This window comes from Coloeus monedula (genome assembly GCF_965178545.1).
Source record: "Coloeus monedula genome assembly, chromosome: 14".
NCBI lineage: Eukaryota > Metazoa > Chordata > Aves > Passeriformes > Corvidae > Coloeus > Coloeus monedula.
In genome coordinates, this window is record NC_138794.1 from 4,792,604 (window position 1) to 4,808,498 (window position 15,895).

The following is a 15,895-nucleotide window of genomic DNA, read 5'->3' on the forward strand; positions in this document are numbered from 1 at the left end:
TAAAGATACATAAAGATAAGTGTGTCTTGAATGATGAACCAACAAATCAGCATGGTTAACACAGAACTTTTTATGACTGCAACATTTCCAAAATTAAATAAGATATTCTTTAAAAAGCACCATGCAAAGTAATTTATATTAATGAGATTTCCATTCCTTCTCCTCCATTCTCAGAAGGTGCAGAGCCACTTCTTTCCTGTAATGATCATCTTGGGTAGAGATGACATTTTACTATTTCAGTGTATTTAATATTAATTGACATGCTCAGGGATATTGCATTAAACCCTAATTTGACCAAAAAGACTTAGCACAAGCCTCCTTTGATGTACAGTCTTATGAAGACAAATTCAGAAATCCTTCTTTTAAATGTAAATACTAAATCAGGCTCGTTAAAATACCAGCTATTTGTTACTAAATCTTACATAAACCTTAACTTTGTACTCAAATGATCCCTGTCAGCATTTATATTCCCTCTTCAGGCACACAAAATTCCTGTTGACGTCAGTTATGTCTGTGCAAGACTGCAAGATTAACTAATATTAACCTACTTGGTTATTTTTGTATACAGAGGGATACTTGAAATAAATCCATTTCATGGAATCATATCCTGTAATTTCCCCTTGATGGGCTGCAACTGTACATAACATCTGGGCTCACAAACACTATAGTCCCCATAGGTATAGCTCTGCTGGATTTCATTGTTTTCCTGGCAGTCACCCCTCAAACTTGTCATCTGCTGCTCTTGTTTCTGCCTCAATGAGGTGTCCAAAAGAGACTTAAGAATGAGGCACAACACAACCAGGTACCCAGTTTCCACTGACAGAGTGCTGGAAATCCACTGGGACCCTGCACATGGGTACAGCACCACGGAGTGAGCCACAGGGAGGGTGACAGAGAACTGGCACTGAGTGTGTCCCTCCTGGCCAGCTGAGCCTTGGAAATACAGATAGGAAATGGATTTAGACAAAAATGCAAGTGTCCCTGCCAGCCTGCTAAGATCAGTAGGCCTGGCTACTTCCACCCTCCCAAAGGATGGGCAGAAGCTGTGCTAAGGAGGCTGTGGAAGACTAGTTTTGGGGAGAGAAATACAACAACAAACTGCTCATTGTTTTAAATGGCATTTCGATTGTAGAGTTTCATTCTTCTGCATTTAGCTGCAGTTTGGCTAATCTGTGCTTCAGACTGGCTGCATGAAAGGCCAGACTTGTATCCAAAAGCAGATTATAGCTTTAATTAATAAAATTAGTCCCAGCTTCAGACTTGCATGGCAGCCCTGAAAAGTTACGTACACGAAACTGTAGTGATCACTCTCATGACCAGGATTAATGTGGTTTAAAGATCACTTACGTTTGCATGGAAAAATAAGGGTCCATGCCATCAGAACAAAACCCCAATAAATGATCAATTCCAGCATATCACTGATTGAAAACCCAAGCCTGGAAAAGCACCCACCCACAGCACTGTCACAGTGGCATTTTACTGTATGTGCCAGCATGAAACACTGTCCCCAACACAGGCTGCAGCCTTGCTGCTGTGGCCAACACCAGATGATTAAGATGCCTCTAAACACTGAATTATATATAGTTCAGCAACACAATATGTGTGACCTTTATGCACTGCACCATCAGACACGAAAGACTCCAGCAGTCTGCACACGCCTGGCATGTGGGCACAGAGCACATCCCAGCCTGCTTCCAGCCCCTGTGAGGAACCCAAGCTGCTGCTGGCTTGCCAAGCAGCACAAGCCTGGCAAGAGCAACAGATGGAGAAGGGGAGTGCAGACAGCTCCGCATGACCTGCACACAGAGGAGCACAAACTGCTCTGGCAAAGTACATCTAAAATTACATAATCTAAAACCTCAGGATGGGAGGGGGGAAACCTCCTCTCTGGTCTACTCCACTTCAAGGGCTGGGATTTCATAATTTGATGCTGGAGCAGGTACCTGTCTGTGTTATTTAACTGCCTTGCTCTGATACACATGCTGTTCTCTGGCACTGCAAATTATTTTAAATTCTTTTAAAGCAAAGCTTTTATTACATTTATATCATCTGACTATATATCAGGGCCACATGGTTCTGTCAAAGAATCACACATTTAATCTTTACTATAAAATCTACTCACCGATTCATGTGCTCAAAGCCCTCAGAGTCACACAACCAGGGCTGGATCTCACTTGGTTTCTTGTTTGAACTACTGAACCCCACGCATCCAGATAAAGCCCTGAGTACCTCCCTTCTGATAATGAGCAACACCATACACCATTCTTCTAAGGACCATTATTAGCATAAGGCTTAATTTTTCGTCCCAAACACGTTACTTCAATTCCAGAGGTTTAATACCCACAGGGAAAGAAAGCTAAACTACCTCCACAAATACTGGACAAGCCTCCTGTCAACCTAGGGAGCTCTGTACACAAAAAAAGGCTCTACAGACAGAGGAAATCATGAATATGAGAAGGCAATCAATAATTGTGACTGATCTGAACAATATAAATCAACTTTAGGACACATGAAGAGTGCTCCAGGTCCTGTATTGCACTTTCATGAATACATTCTTTCAGGGGACCCTTTCACACACAAAGCACATCTATGTCGTGTCTTACACAGCTTTATGTCCAGGACTGAGAAAATACAGTCACGACAAACACAGGAGGTCAGGGAGTGTCTGCCTGAGCACACATCCAGTGAATGAGGAAATGCTCACAGTCACCAAAATGTCACTCAGAGTCCTGCAGGGTGGACAGCAACGCGTTGGGACTGGAGCAGGAATCTCTCTTTTCCAGCTGGGACATGTATGGCTTTTGTTGTGACCTTTTTCTTCTAAGTTCCTCTTCACAATGCCCTTGTGAGGATCTAGGTCAAAGCCAAGTTCCTGAGGACTTTCCTGGAACTGAAGCGACCATTTGGGTCTGTCCTGCTCATATTTCATTCCCTTTGTCACATGAACATTTTGGGATATATTTCACATTGCCCAGACTTGAACAAGCCCTGTCTTTTTTATCTCTATTGCAAATTAAAGGTCCATTGCTTCAGTAAGCTCCATTTAAACTCCATTTCTTTAATTTTAAATGAAAGTTCCCATTATCACAAACTGTCCAGAATTACCATGGAAAAGATTTCACTGTATCTGATCACACTATATCTGATCTGATAATATTAATTAGTCAGTGCTGAGAACCTGACATTTATTTCAAAGAGCATTACCAGAGGACCAGTCTTAACTCCAACAAAGGAGAAGTCAGGACATTTATTGGGGAAAAGGTGCCTTATTTCAATATCCTGATTTCTCTTTGCATCACAAATGGCTCTGGCTCTTTAGCCCTGGCTAAGCAAAGAAATGAACTTTTTACTAATAAAATATGTCTCCTACCAGAAGGCCACGAGTTCCATGTATGGCAACACACCTAGAGAAGCAGTGGTGGATAGCCAGGTTATGGAGGCACATTGGGTGTTCATATCCTCCTCTTTCATCCACATCCTCAGCCAGGTGAAAATGCACAGGGTAACTGCCCAGGATTTGTTGCCCCATGTTTTTTAACTCCACTCCTGACATGTGAACAGAGCTAAAATTCCTTAGGGTCTGTTGAGACAAATGTAGATCCAGGCAAGGCGTTACAACAGAAACACACACAAAAAGAAAAACAGGTATGGTTTTTTTTTTTTCCTCTCCCATTAGGCAATATTTTTGCAGAGTGAAACGCAGTCTGGTCCCAGGAGGAAGTGTGAGCTCCCTGTTTCCACCCACAGCAGCTCAGGACCTGCAGAGCCGTGTGCCAGCAGCTGCACACCTACAGGACGGGGCTGCCAAGGAGCAGCTGCCAAACAGCATGTGCTGTTTAGCAAAACCAGTGACAGACACGGCGCTCCTGCCAACTGCAGAAAGGGGGAGCATTCGCCACCAGGCTCTATTTCCTGGCAGCTTCTACTGGCAAGTGATTTCAGCCCAGACCTGCACAGCTCCCCAGTTTCCACTGCCTGGTACAGGAGCAATTTTACACAAAGCCCCTGCACCAGCAAGGCTGCACCTCCACCGTGAACACATGAGACAGCCAAGAGGAGGCAAAGCACAACAGGGTGAGACCCAGCACTTCTCAGAGCCAGGAAGGGAGCAGGTTTGCTCTGCAGGAACCACAATTTCTTCAGTGACATCTCAGGAACTAACCTCACACGGGCTCTACTCACAGCAATGCTGCTAGAGAATCCCCTCAAAGGGTTTCCCCTAGACGTTTTTGAAGACTTGCTGAAGAAAATGGCACAGTCTCGTTGCAAGTCTAGTTTTGCAAGACAGGCTAACAAACTTCCCCCTTTTTTATAGGCAAATACACCTTTTCCCACACACACAATGGTAATTTGATGTTTTATATTGCTTGTTTACAAACCAGGAAGGGAACTATCTGAAACCACCTACAAGCAAATGTATTAAAAATTACTCACTTTAATGTGTCCTCTGAATGTATCAAAAGAGGAAAATTGGCATCGATTTTGTCCATAACTGGCATCTTCCATTTCTCCTTGAATAAGTATATTTCTGGTCAGAAGACCAACCTCTGCCCTCATATCAGCACCATCTATGACTTCTCCAACATGAAGAGAAAGTGGGCTGCCTGTGGGAACCAGAAACCTTTTTATTCAGGGTGAACACAGCATCTTTATTACTGAATTATTCTGAGCAAGTGCACACCTTTTGTTTAAGCAATCACCAAGTCTGGAGACATGCCCAGTATCTGATCCCAGAAAAGAACAGCACTTGCCCTGGCTGCTGCAAAGGACTTCTGCCTCTGGTCAAACTTTCAAGACCCAAAATAATATTGGGGCCTTCAGCTCTCATATGTGCTCTTGTGTTTATGGGACAAAAACTACTTAAACAGACAAGACAATATAAATATTTACCACAAATGACTACCCTAATAAAAATATTTCATACCATCAATTTTCACTTGATTGTTTTTACATTCAGGGCAAAGAAGGAGATTAAACTCTTCAGCCTGATGCATGGAAAAATCTGTACTGGCAATGATGAAATGAGGATACGATCACCAGGTAACCAACTTGTAACCTCATCCACCAGATGAAGAATTACTCCTTTGGACACCTCCACTTTAAATCCATTATGAGGCACCCCTGAAAAATGAAGCAATCAATTATTTTTACAGTTGCACATGGCAGAATCATGCAATTAGATGAAGAGCATACTGATTTAATTTTGATCTAGATAACCCTGTGCAAGATAGAGGTGCACATCCCTTTGTAGAAAGCTAAAACGTTACTTTGAGAGAGTACTGCTGTTAGGTTGGTCAACATCCACGTGAGCCAAAGACTGTGCTATGATTATCATCGCGCTGTTCAGATTCACAGCGTGGCACAACTCCGCACCCTCTGGCACGGGTGGCCCGGTGCATATTCCCCGCCGGGTGACCACCGCATCCTTCCCGCATCCCCCCGGGTACCCACAGCATCCCCCCCCCGGTACCCGCAGCCCCCCGCCCGCGGGCGCGGCCGAGCCCCGCTCCGCCCCTCGGTCGGGACGAGCCCCCGGCGGCGCGGAGCTGTCCATGGTGGCTCCGCTCCCGCCCCCGCCTCACCTGTAGCGCGGCCGGACGATGAAGCTGCTGCCCAGGCGGTCCCGCAGCAGCAGCCGCCGCGTCTCCGGCGTGAGGCTGCGGGCGGCCGAGTCCCCCCGGGGGGCTGCCGGGCCAGGAAGGCGCTGAGCCGCCGGCCCCCGCCCGGCCGCAGGTGGCTGTGGAAGCGGCCCCGCCAGCAGCCCCGCCGTGCCGCCGCCCGGGACGCGCAGGTTGGGCCCGCGGCTGCCCCAGCCGGGATGCAGCGTCCTGTCCAGGAGGGTCCAGGAGCGGCGCCGCCGGCCGTGCAGCTCCAGGATGCCGCCGCGACCCACGCCCACGAACTTCTGCCCGAAGCCTTCCACGGCCGCCCCCTCGGCGGCTCGCCCGTACAGCGAGATGGTGGCCCGCGAGCCGAAGGGGCAGCGCTCCGAGCCGATGTGCAGCTCCCCGCCGTCGTGGATGAGGATGTAGCGGGCCCGCAGGGTGATGGGCGGCCCGTGGGGGCGGTCGGCGAACACCAGCTGCCCTGCGTGGCGAGGAGAGCGGAGGGGCTGGGGGCGCGCACCGCCGGGCCGGGAGGTGCCGGCAGGCACGGCCGGGACATCCCCCCGCAGCACCGGCTCCGGGGCGTGCGGCGGCCCCGCTTACCTCCGTCGCGGGCGACGAGGGAGTGTAAGGCGGCGGAGCTCCCGAGGCGTAGGGCCGCCCCACGGCCCGGCAAGGCGGGTGTCGGAGCCGGGTCGCCACGGGGCGAGGCGCGGGGGGACATCCGGGAGGGGCCCTGCAAGAGACGGGCGGCGGCAGCGGCGACGGGACCGGCGGGACGAGGGGGCGCGGAGGGAGCGGTACCGACCTGATGCTGCCGCCGATCGCTGCTCCACGACGCGTCCCGCGGCGGCACCGGGACCGGGACCGTCTCCAGGTCCGGGTCCGGAGCGAAGGGCAGGAGGAGCCGCGGCTCCCCGGGGCTCCCCGCGGTCGGCGCGTCCCGGGCGGTCCCGCAGCCGCTACCTGCAGCCCGGGGCCGCCCCCGCCCGCAACACGTGCGCCGCAACTTTGCACGGAGCCGGCAAAAGGCACGTTTTGCTTTTGACGTGTTTTGGTTTCGTTGGGTTTTTTAGATTTTCCTTTTTCCCCCTTCACTTAAGATTGCAACGGCGAAAGCAGAACCCCGCTCCCCGCTCCGCACGGCCCCGGAGGCGGCGAGCACCGCGGCGGCAGCGCGGACACAGGGAGCCGGCGCGGCGAGAACCCAGCGGCGGCTCGACGAGCGGCACCGGCGGGTTCCAAACTTCGCTGCAGACACTTACCTGTCCCGACAGCGCCGACCGTGGACTCTGCCCGCAGCCTCTCGGAGCTGCCGGCCCGGGCTGCCGGGCACCCGGCGGAGCTGGCAGGGCAGGGGCAGGCAGGGCAGGGACGGGCAGGGGCAGACAGGCGCAGGCAGCTCCCGCTCCGCCGCTCCGGCTGCCTCCCCTCCGCCTCCCTTTTTATATCCATCTCCCAACCGCTGGCGGTGCCCGCACTGTTTACAGCGGCTGAGCCGCTGGCTCCTCCCAGCCGGGGACGTTCCCTCCAGCCTGGACGTATATCTACGACCGGCGTCCTGATGCCCCGCTGCCCGCACGGAAAGGTCTTCCCCGGCTCTGAACCTCCGGGGGCAGCGGGCTCCTTGCCGGGCTCCCCCGGGGTCTGTGCAGAGCCTGCTGAGCACCTGGCGGGGCTCAACAGCCCCATGCAAAGCATGCGGCTGGGTGCCAGCTGCCTCTTCAAGGGTGGGGGGCTGAGGCGCCCCAGCCCCCAGCTCCTGATGTCCTAAACCGGGACATGCCTGGGCCCTTCTTGGGAGGCAGCTGACCCCTCCGGCACCTTCCCGTGGCGGTGTTTCACCCTGTACTGTCCTGTACTGGCAGATCTATGGACGACACTGTAACCCAGCAGCTGCAAAAGCCCCCCTGACAGAGGGTGAGCAGAGAGGTATTTGCCACTTCACCCCACATCATCTGCCAAATCAACCCGTACTCAGAGTCTGCAGTGAGAAGAAAAGGCTTAGAAGCTGCTCTGACAAGAGCCCCGTTTGCTGGGACTGCCTTCCCGGCTTGGAAGGTCCCAGTCTCAGGGGACATGGCACTGCCTGTCACACCATCACACCTGGCACACCTGGCACTGACCATCACACACTGGTTTGTTTTCCATGAACCCTAAAATCACACTTTTTCATAGACTCTGAAGTACAGCACAACTGAGCTTCCGGGTGACACATAAATACAGGTACCTGATTTACTGCAGCCACAGCCTCTCTCTCCCAGGGTCATAATCCCTCATCTCCATCCCAGAGCCCAACATCCGGAGAGGACAAGCCAGAAGTGGGTAGGCAATGGTGCCAGGCACTGCTCCTGCCCAGGGCCAAAGCCAAAGAGGTGTAGAGCCACAGGTGCTGTCAGTCCCCGAGACATTTGTGTGCCATCATCTGGTCAAACTGTTCCAATCTGTCACCTCTGAAATTTATTCTGGTGCAGGATTTCTTCTGACAGAGGGCACAAAGACGCTATAGTCATGTTAATAAGGAGCAAGTGCTGTCAGACAAAATATGGGAAACAGACTGGAAGCAGAGGGGGTGGGTGAGGGGCACAGCCATGCCCCATACTCCAGGCTGCAGCTCTGGTGAGGGAGCAACACTCACTTGTGCTAAACAAAACCCATCCACTCTCTTACACCTGGTCCTGGGACCCAGAGAATTGCTGAGTCTGAAGATAAGCATCCAGCCCAGAGAAACAAATCCAGATAACATTCCCTCATTTCAGTACTCCATAAACACAGAGAAACGTTAGAGCTGCCACCTTTGCTACCAGCTGTTCATCTGTCATTTAGTGCTGGCACTTCTATTCCTGTCTCAAATAGCTTTTGTCTTTTTTCTTTCCAAAAAAGCAGCATTAGTCAGCGTTGTGCCTCCTCCTTATCTGAATATGACACATATGAATGCAGGTCATGGGAATGCAGAGCGGTTAGCAGAAGTATAAGAGGCTTCACTCATTTTTTTGAGAAAAAAATGTATCTACTGGTGGAAGTTTCAGGCAAGACAAGACAAATAAGAGTATTTTGTCCTAAAACACACTAAATTCTCTGAGCTCAATGTTTGTAGAAGTGCAAAATTCGAAGAGGACCTGAGCCTTTCTTTTATATCTGCCAGGGCCCTAGAAATCTCATACATTGTTATTTAAAATATTTACTTCATGCAAAAGCTTTTGCAAACTTACAGTCTAAATAAAAGGCATCAGTAATTAATCAAACATAGTAATAGTCAAGGTAAATGTAAAGCACTGTGGTAAGTGCTAAGCTTTGTGCAGGCCTTACAGAACAATCAACAAAGCCAAAGTCACTCCTGCTTACCTGGGACTTTTCCCTGAAAAAGCAACCAAAATCTTGAAGGTGTGAGTACTGTTTAAATCCATTAAAGGCATTTTCTTTCGTAGCCAGAAATGCGCTGGTTTGATTTTTTTTTTTTTTTTTTTTGAAAGAACTATTCTCAGGTGGAAGATTTCGGTGCCATTTCGACCCATATTAAGTTTTCACTGGCCTGAGGAAGAAGATTTCAGACTAAAAGAGACTGACCATACCACCCTGTTTTCTAAAGATGCTGTCTCTTTTTAAAGTGAACAGAGAAGCCCCCATTGCTATCTGTAGAGGGGTGCTCGGGAGCTAAACTCTTTCACTCTGCAGATTTCATTTTTCCAAGCTGATTTCTGTTTTGCAGCAGCACCGGGATGAAGTTTACACCACAGCACTCTGTTACAGGATGCATCCACAGCGTGAGAACACTCCCGAACAACCTCACACCTGCAAATGAGAAATTATGACTAATGCTCACTGCCTCCAACATACGCCTGGTGTAACTCTTCCGCACAAAAATAACCAACCCAAGCCCTCCTCCGGGTGCTGTTGTGGCTTATAAACCGCAGTTTGCCTTTCTAACAAAAAAAAAAAAAGGGTCATTTTCTATAATGGGCTGTCAGGGACGAGACAACCTCGACCATCCCGAGTCTTCGCACGTTGCAATGACTGTGATGCTTTGCCTACAAACACAGCCGTAGCGTCCAACACCAAATATCGATGGCTGAGATTTTCACGATAAAGCGAGGGCAGAGAACCAAGTTAATCTGAATGCGGGAATTTGACTCGCAGGGCACAGACGTCCCTGTCCAGGGACTCAGCTCTCGCACACGGGTGCAGGGAGGTTCCTCCTCTGTAAGTGATTTTTTCCCCGGGCACACTCCCTCGCTGGGCGGTTTCCTGTTTCCTTCGAGAAAGGAAGGACGAACGGAGGCAGCATCCCCTGAGCAACACCCCGTTCCCACGGAGTACTGGAGGCGCCGCAGGAAAACTCCTGCGCTGGGGGGGCCCGGCGGGCTCGCCGCAGGGTCAGAGGCAGCTCAAACCCCAAATCTGAGCGCCCGGAGCCCCCAAGGACACGGACCCGGGGGAAGGAGGGGGCGCGACCTGTCCCTGCAGAGCCGCGGGCGGCCGGGAGGCGGCGCCCTTGCACAGCCGCTGCCCCGCGGCCGGAGCGACCCTGGGCATCCTCCGGCGATCCCGGGCATCCTCCGGCGACCCCGGGCATCCTCCGGCGATCCCGGGCATCCTCCGGCGACCCTGGGCATCCTCCGGCGATCCCGGGCATCCTCCGGCGACCCTGGGCATCCTCCTGCCATCCTGGGCATCCTCCTGCCATCCCGGGCATCCTCCTGCCATCCCGGGCATCCTCCGGCGACCCTGGGCATCCTCCGGCGATCCTGGGCATCCTTCACTGATCCTACCCATCCTCCTGCCATCCTGGGCATCCTCCGGCGATCCTGGGCATCCTTCACTGATCCTACCCATCCTCCTGCCATCCTGGGCATCCTCCGGCGATCCCGGGCATCCTCCTGTCATCCTGGGCATCCTTCACTGATCCTGGGCATCCTCCAGCCATCCTGGGCATCCTTCACTGATCCTACCCATCCTCCTGCCATCCTGGGCATCCTTCACTGATCCTGGGCATGCTCCAGCGATCCTGGGCATCCTCCTGTCATCCTGGGCATCCTCCTGCCATCCTGGGCATCTTTCACTGATCCTGGGCATGCTCCAGCGATCCCGGGCATCCTCCTGCCATCCTGGGCATCCTTCACTGATCCTGCCCATCCTTCATTGATCCTGCCCATCCTTCACTGATCCTACCCATCTTCCTGCGATCCTGGGCATCCTCCAGCGATCCTGGGCATCCTTCACTGATCCTACCCATCCTCCAGCAATCCTTGGTATCCTCCAGCGATCCTGCCCATCCTCCAGCAATCCTGCCCATCCTTCACTGATCCTACCCATCCTCCAGCAATCCTGGACGTCTTTCACTGATCCTGCCCATCCTTCACTGATCCTGCCCATCCTCCTGCCATCCTGGGCATCTTTCACTGATCCTGCCCATCCTTCACTGATCCTGGACGTCTTTCACTCTTCCTGGGCATCTTTCACTGATCCTGCCCATCCTCCAGCGATCCTGCCCATCCTCCAGAGATCCTGGGTATCCTTCACTGATCCTGCCCATTCTTCACTGATCCTGCCCATCCTCCAGTCGGTCCTGCTGGGGGATGAGCACCCCAAGCCCGGCTGTCTCTCAGCTGTAGCACTGAGTGCAGCTCCTGGCACAGTGCAGGACCACCCTGTACCAGGCTGCACTCAGTGATGCCCACCCCTCACCTGGCCCTGCCGTGCCCATCAGCCAGCACCAGAAAGCATTTGAGATACCAAACCCACATCTCCTCCTTGTGTACCTACCACTTTGTTCCTCTTTGGGCTTTAATGGTGTTTTTCTTGGTTTAATCATTCGCTTCTGGAGCAGAGAGAAGGCCTTGGACTGCTGGGCTTGAGACAGCACACCCATATTCCTGAGGAGCCGGAGCACCTTGTATAGCAAGAATGGCTTCACCTTGTGCTGGACCACCTTGAGGGCACTGATGTGAATTTTGGGCAGGTTGGCTTCTTGATCACAGCTATAAAACCAAGAGAGATTCCAGGCCAAGCTAGGTCCAAGGGTATCCATTAGAACATATCTGAAAAGTTTAAGGAATACTTCACAGGGCAAGTGCTTTTCTTGTGGCTTCTGGCCCAAGTTCTGACTTAGCAAACTTCTCCTTCTGTGATAATTCAAGAAAGAGCTGCTTCTGAATGGGCTGGAGGGTTTGTAGGAGCCCACAGTCCCAGGAAGGGCTTTCTTACTGTGCAGCGGTCTTTCATAATCTGTGTCCCACAAAGAACTCTTGGGATATTCTGAAATAATCATAAATACAGTGAAACCTATTAAACACAAGCAGCAAAGAATCCCAGAGAGTTTGTTTCCTCAAAATACACGTATACAGAACTACATTTAATACATAACTACATTCATGGATGTTCTGCTGCAGCCCTGGCTACAGATCACTGCACTACTTTGACAAACACTGAATGTTTCAACAGGCCAGACCAATAGCTGTGTGACAGATTTCTAGGTACTACAGTGTAATAATGATTATCTATAATTTTTCATTTAAACTACTGCTTTCTTTAATGCTCAGGAAAACTACATTCATTATTAATACAAACCCTCAAAGAGGGCACAGATTTCCCCCCAAAAAATAACCAACCCAATCCCCAACAGAAAATTTACTATTCCATATTAATTTTCTGAAAAAAAAAAATTTAAGCTGTTAAAGTTGTTATTCTTGTAAAAGACTTTATTATACTTGATTAAGGAAGGAAACTTTTACACTCCCGCTGAGACATTTGCACTTTGGGTCCAGCCCCAGGGTCCAGCACAGACTCTACTTTTCCAACAGATTAAGGTTGGGTTTAAGGCCCCGTTTTGCTTTCTAGCTGCTCCTTGTCTCTGCCTGCTGATTAAAGCCATTAGTCTGGTGTAACCAGGTGAAGCTGTGGCTGCTCAAAGGCCACAGCAACTTCATCCTGCTGATAAAAAGGTGCTGGTAAGGGACAATTTGGACTCTATGGAGCTTAAATTTTCTTCTAAGGCAGTGCACCTATCCAGCTCTCCTTCCTCCAGGCTGAGCACAAAGGTTCAATTCACACTCTGGGAATTGATCAATAAAACAATTACATGCAACATAAGTAGGCTGGGACTTCATGATAAGTAGGGCTGCAAACACTAGAGAAAGCTCTGATAATTAAAACGGACAAGGAACCCAAAACTCAGCGGCATATTGCCAGAAGTGTTTGAAATGGTGAATGTTTTAATGTAACAGCATACTACAGAAGGCTGGGAGCCCTGGAATGTGCCTGAAGCCTTCCCTTTCATTTCTAAGCAGAGAACAAAAATTTTTAGACTGTTTTTCTGTTTCCTAGAGGGGCATCCCAGACCAGCATGTTTGAGAAGCTTTAGGTTTGTTGTTTATTCATTCGATTCAAGATTAAAGTTATCAACTTCAAGGAATTGTGACTTAGGGTGCAGGGGATTGCTTGCATATTCTAATAGCATTAGTTAAGTGTTCTACGATTATGTTGGAATTTCACATATCAAAATGCCCATTTATGGCTGTAACTGACCCCTGGAATATAACACTGTATTACTCAGCTTAGTCCTAGCAGTTATATTTTACAGATGGTCCGCACAGAGGAGGACTTTAGGCACCACTGCCATCCCGTTGGGTCCTGGTTTGAGCCAAAGGGAAAGGGTTTTGGGGCAGATACAAAGCATTCCTAATGGCACCGCTGCAGCAGAGTGACTAGAAATGAAACCGATGTTAAATCTTTTAGCAGGTCTGCAAGTTCCAAGAATAAACTGCCATGAAAAACGTTATTTACAATAAGCAAAACTTTGGACCGATGTCTTCTTAGTTTAAGGCAGCTCTTAAACTAAAAAAGGCCTAGAAACAAAAGGAGAAAACAAACGAAAGACCCTCTGCATGCAGTCACCTCCAAAGGCACAGCAAACCAAGCCACCTATGTTTGCCTTGAAGTCCAAGTGTAATCCAGAGGCGTGTGTTCCTTCCTGATAAAGCAAGGCTCAGATCCAGCGGCTCCGCGCCTCCTCCTCCTCTCCCGGACAGCCCCAGCCGGGGCAGCCCGGGCTGGCAGCGGGGCCCCGGTCCCGCGGGGGCTGCGGGAGCCGCTCCCGGCGCCGGGCACGTCCCGAGGGGCTCGGCCCCGGGGCTGCAGCAGCGCCTCCGCCGCTCCGCCTGCCCGGCAGCCCCGGCCCCGCGGCCCCGCTCACCGCAGCGCTCGCCACCATCGCCGCCCTCACCACCAGCACCAGCCACAGCCCCGCAGAGCCCCCTGCCCGCCCCCGCTGCCCCGGGACAGCCCTGCCCAGCGCAGCGCAGCGCAGCCCGGCCGCCGCTGGGCGCGGAGCCCGGGGATCCCCCCACGGACACAGCAAGGGCCGGGGCTGCCCCAGCCGCCGCGGGCAGCGGGGATGCTCCGGCCTCTGGAGCGAGGGAAGAGCAGCCTCGTCCCACGCAGGGCGAGCACAGCCCGCAGGGACAGCCGGCATACGATTTTACTCTAGAAAGCGACGTGATGCGCTCCCAGCCCCGCAGCCCCGGGCCCTGAGGACACCCAGACCAAAACACCTTCCCCCTTACAGGAACCAGAAGGCAATTTAAAATTGACCTACTAATGCTGTAGGGGTCTTCTTGGAGTTGTTTTTTTTTTAAGACAGCAGGCATGTTACCTTTACACTTTCTGCAAAATTAATTTGATTACTGCAGAAACCCTCTTCAAAACTAGACATCGGCAGAGGCAAAGGAGCAGGGCTCGCTCTCCTGCTGCAAGGAGCAGCTCCTGCTTTTTACTGTTGTACCAAAGTTATGAGAACCAAGTACAACCTCCTGCTTTGACATTCACACCCATCTGACCTCAGTGTTACCACCGGACTTGGAAAGCAACACAGACCGAGCAGGGAGTCTCTGTGCCTGACCTCATTCCCAACAGTGGAGCGCCCACCATCAAAGAGCCACCCTACCCTTACCCAGTGCCGGAGTACAAATGACTGCATTTCCAACACGAGAAATTTTAGAGCTAAAATGTTTGGAGAGTTCCACATAGAAGGATATACAGAAATTAATTAAATGGGCTTAACTGAGATCATTAGTTTGCGTTCACAAGAACAGACCTGGGGAAGAGAACATTTTCCGAACGAGAACAATCAAGGTTTACGGCTGAACGAATAACCAGAGGAAGCAAACACATTGGGTCTCTACTTCTATGTTTAGCACCATTTAGAAAAAGCAAATGCAATACAGAGTTTATAGATGTGTACAATGCTAAGCATAAATACAGGTTTGGGTATTTGGAGTTCCAGGGCCAGCACCCTGAGCAGAGCTGGCACAAGTTACAGGAGTGACATGGAAAAACAAGGAACAAAACCGCAGCAGAGGCAACACAGGTAACAGGCCCCCATGTGAGCACAAGTTAAATCTGTAACAGTTACATAAATTTTAAAAGGATACATATCAGACTCCTTGGAAAATGACACCTTTGAAGCTGTAACAAACATTCTTCTCTGGCTTTTTCAAAGTACAAACACTTGACAACTATGGATAGTAAACAGATGTACCACATCTTACCTTCCTGCAAACAAGCCATACATCACCTGCGGCTGTACCACATGAACAAAACCAGTCAGTCACACAGGAAAAATGGACAGAGCATCCCCATCAACAACAAAATGTTAGTGATCACTCACACCTTCGGGAGACCCGTTGCATAATTTATCCAGGCACACAGAGCCATTTTTACAGTGACACCTTGATAGCACTAAAATATGCATTACAAGTTCTTGTAAAGGCCCACATTATACATTTAAATTACAGAATGTTAGCAGTTTGCTGGAACAGACTATTTTTTCAGCCCAAATTTGTTTTTCATAACTTCGCATCATCCCCTTTCCTATAATTTAAAAATCAAAATATTGGGGGAAAAAAATCAAAAACATTTTTTCCATTAAAAAAATGAGGACCTGAAATCCACTGTCATGGATGAAACTGCATCTTCACAAATTGGCCACATTTTTTCAACTAACAGTTCGCAGGTTGACCAGCAGTATTTTGAAATGCCTGAAACTTTGACACAAGTTTATAATACAAAGCAGCTCACTATTAGCATTTATTTTGTACAGAGCACACATCAGAAAATCATAAAAATTTCAGAATTCACTTAAGAACTGTTGGATGAGAACAGGGCTACAAGGAAAACTATTTAAGGGAACAAACAGGTTAACAAATTACTGAATTAAAAGAGAGGGAAGATGATCCATACCAGTGGATCAATGATAGGTCATTAATGTTTTAATTAAGAGCAAAACATCTGTG

General features: G+C 50.2%; 1 pseudogene across 1 annotated transcript in view; it reads right to left on the reverse strand.

Moving 5' to 3' along the window:
• Positions 1–13,815, reverse strand: part of LOC309578196 (cell surface hyaluronidase CEMIP2-like) — a 51,196-nt pseudogene extending 37,381 nt beyond the window's left edge. Inside the window, exons 1-7 of the transcript in view lie at positions 13,713–13,815; positions 11,370–11,861; positions 6,210–6,342; positions 5,448–6,087; positions 4,925–5,121; positions 4,435–4,604; positions 3,371–3,580 (exon numbers count right to left, since the gene is read on the reverse strand). The product of the transcript in view is annotated as a cell surface hyaluronidase CEMIP2-like (transcript). The remainder of the gene's footprint in view (positions 1–3,370; positions 3,581–4,434; positions 4,605–4,924; positions 5,122–5,447; positions 6,088–6,209; positions 6,343–11,369; positions 11,862–13,712) is intronic.
• Positions 13,816–15,895: the final 2,080 nt, after the last annotated feature.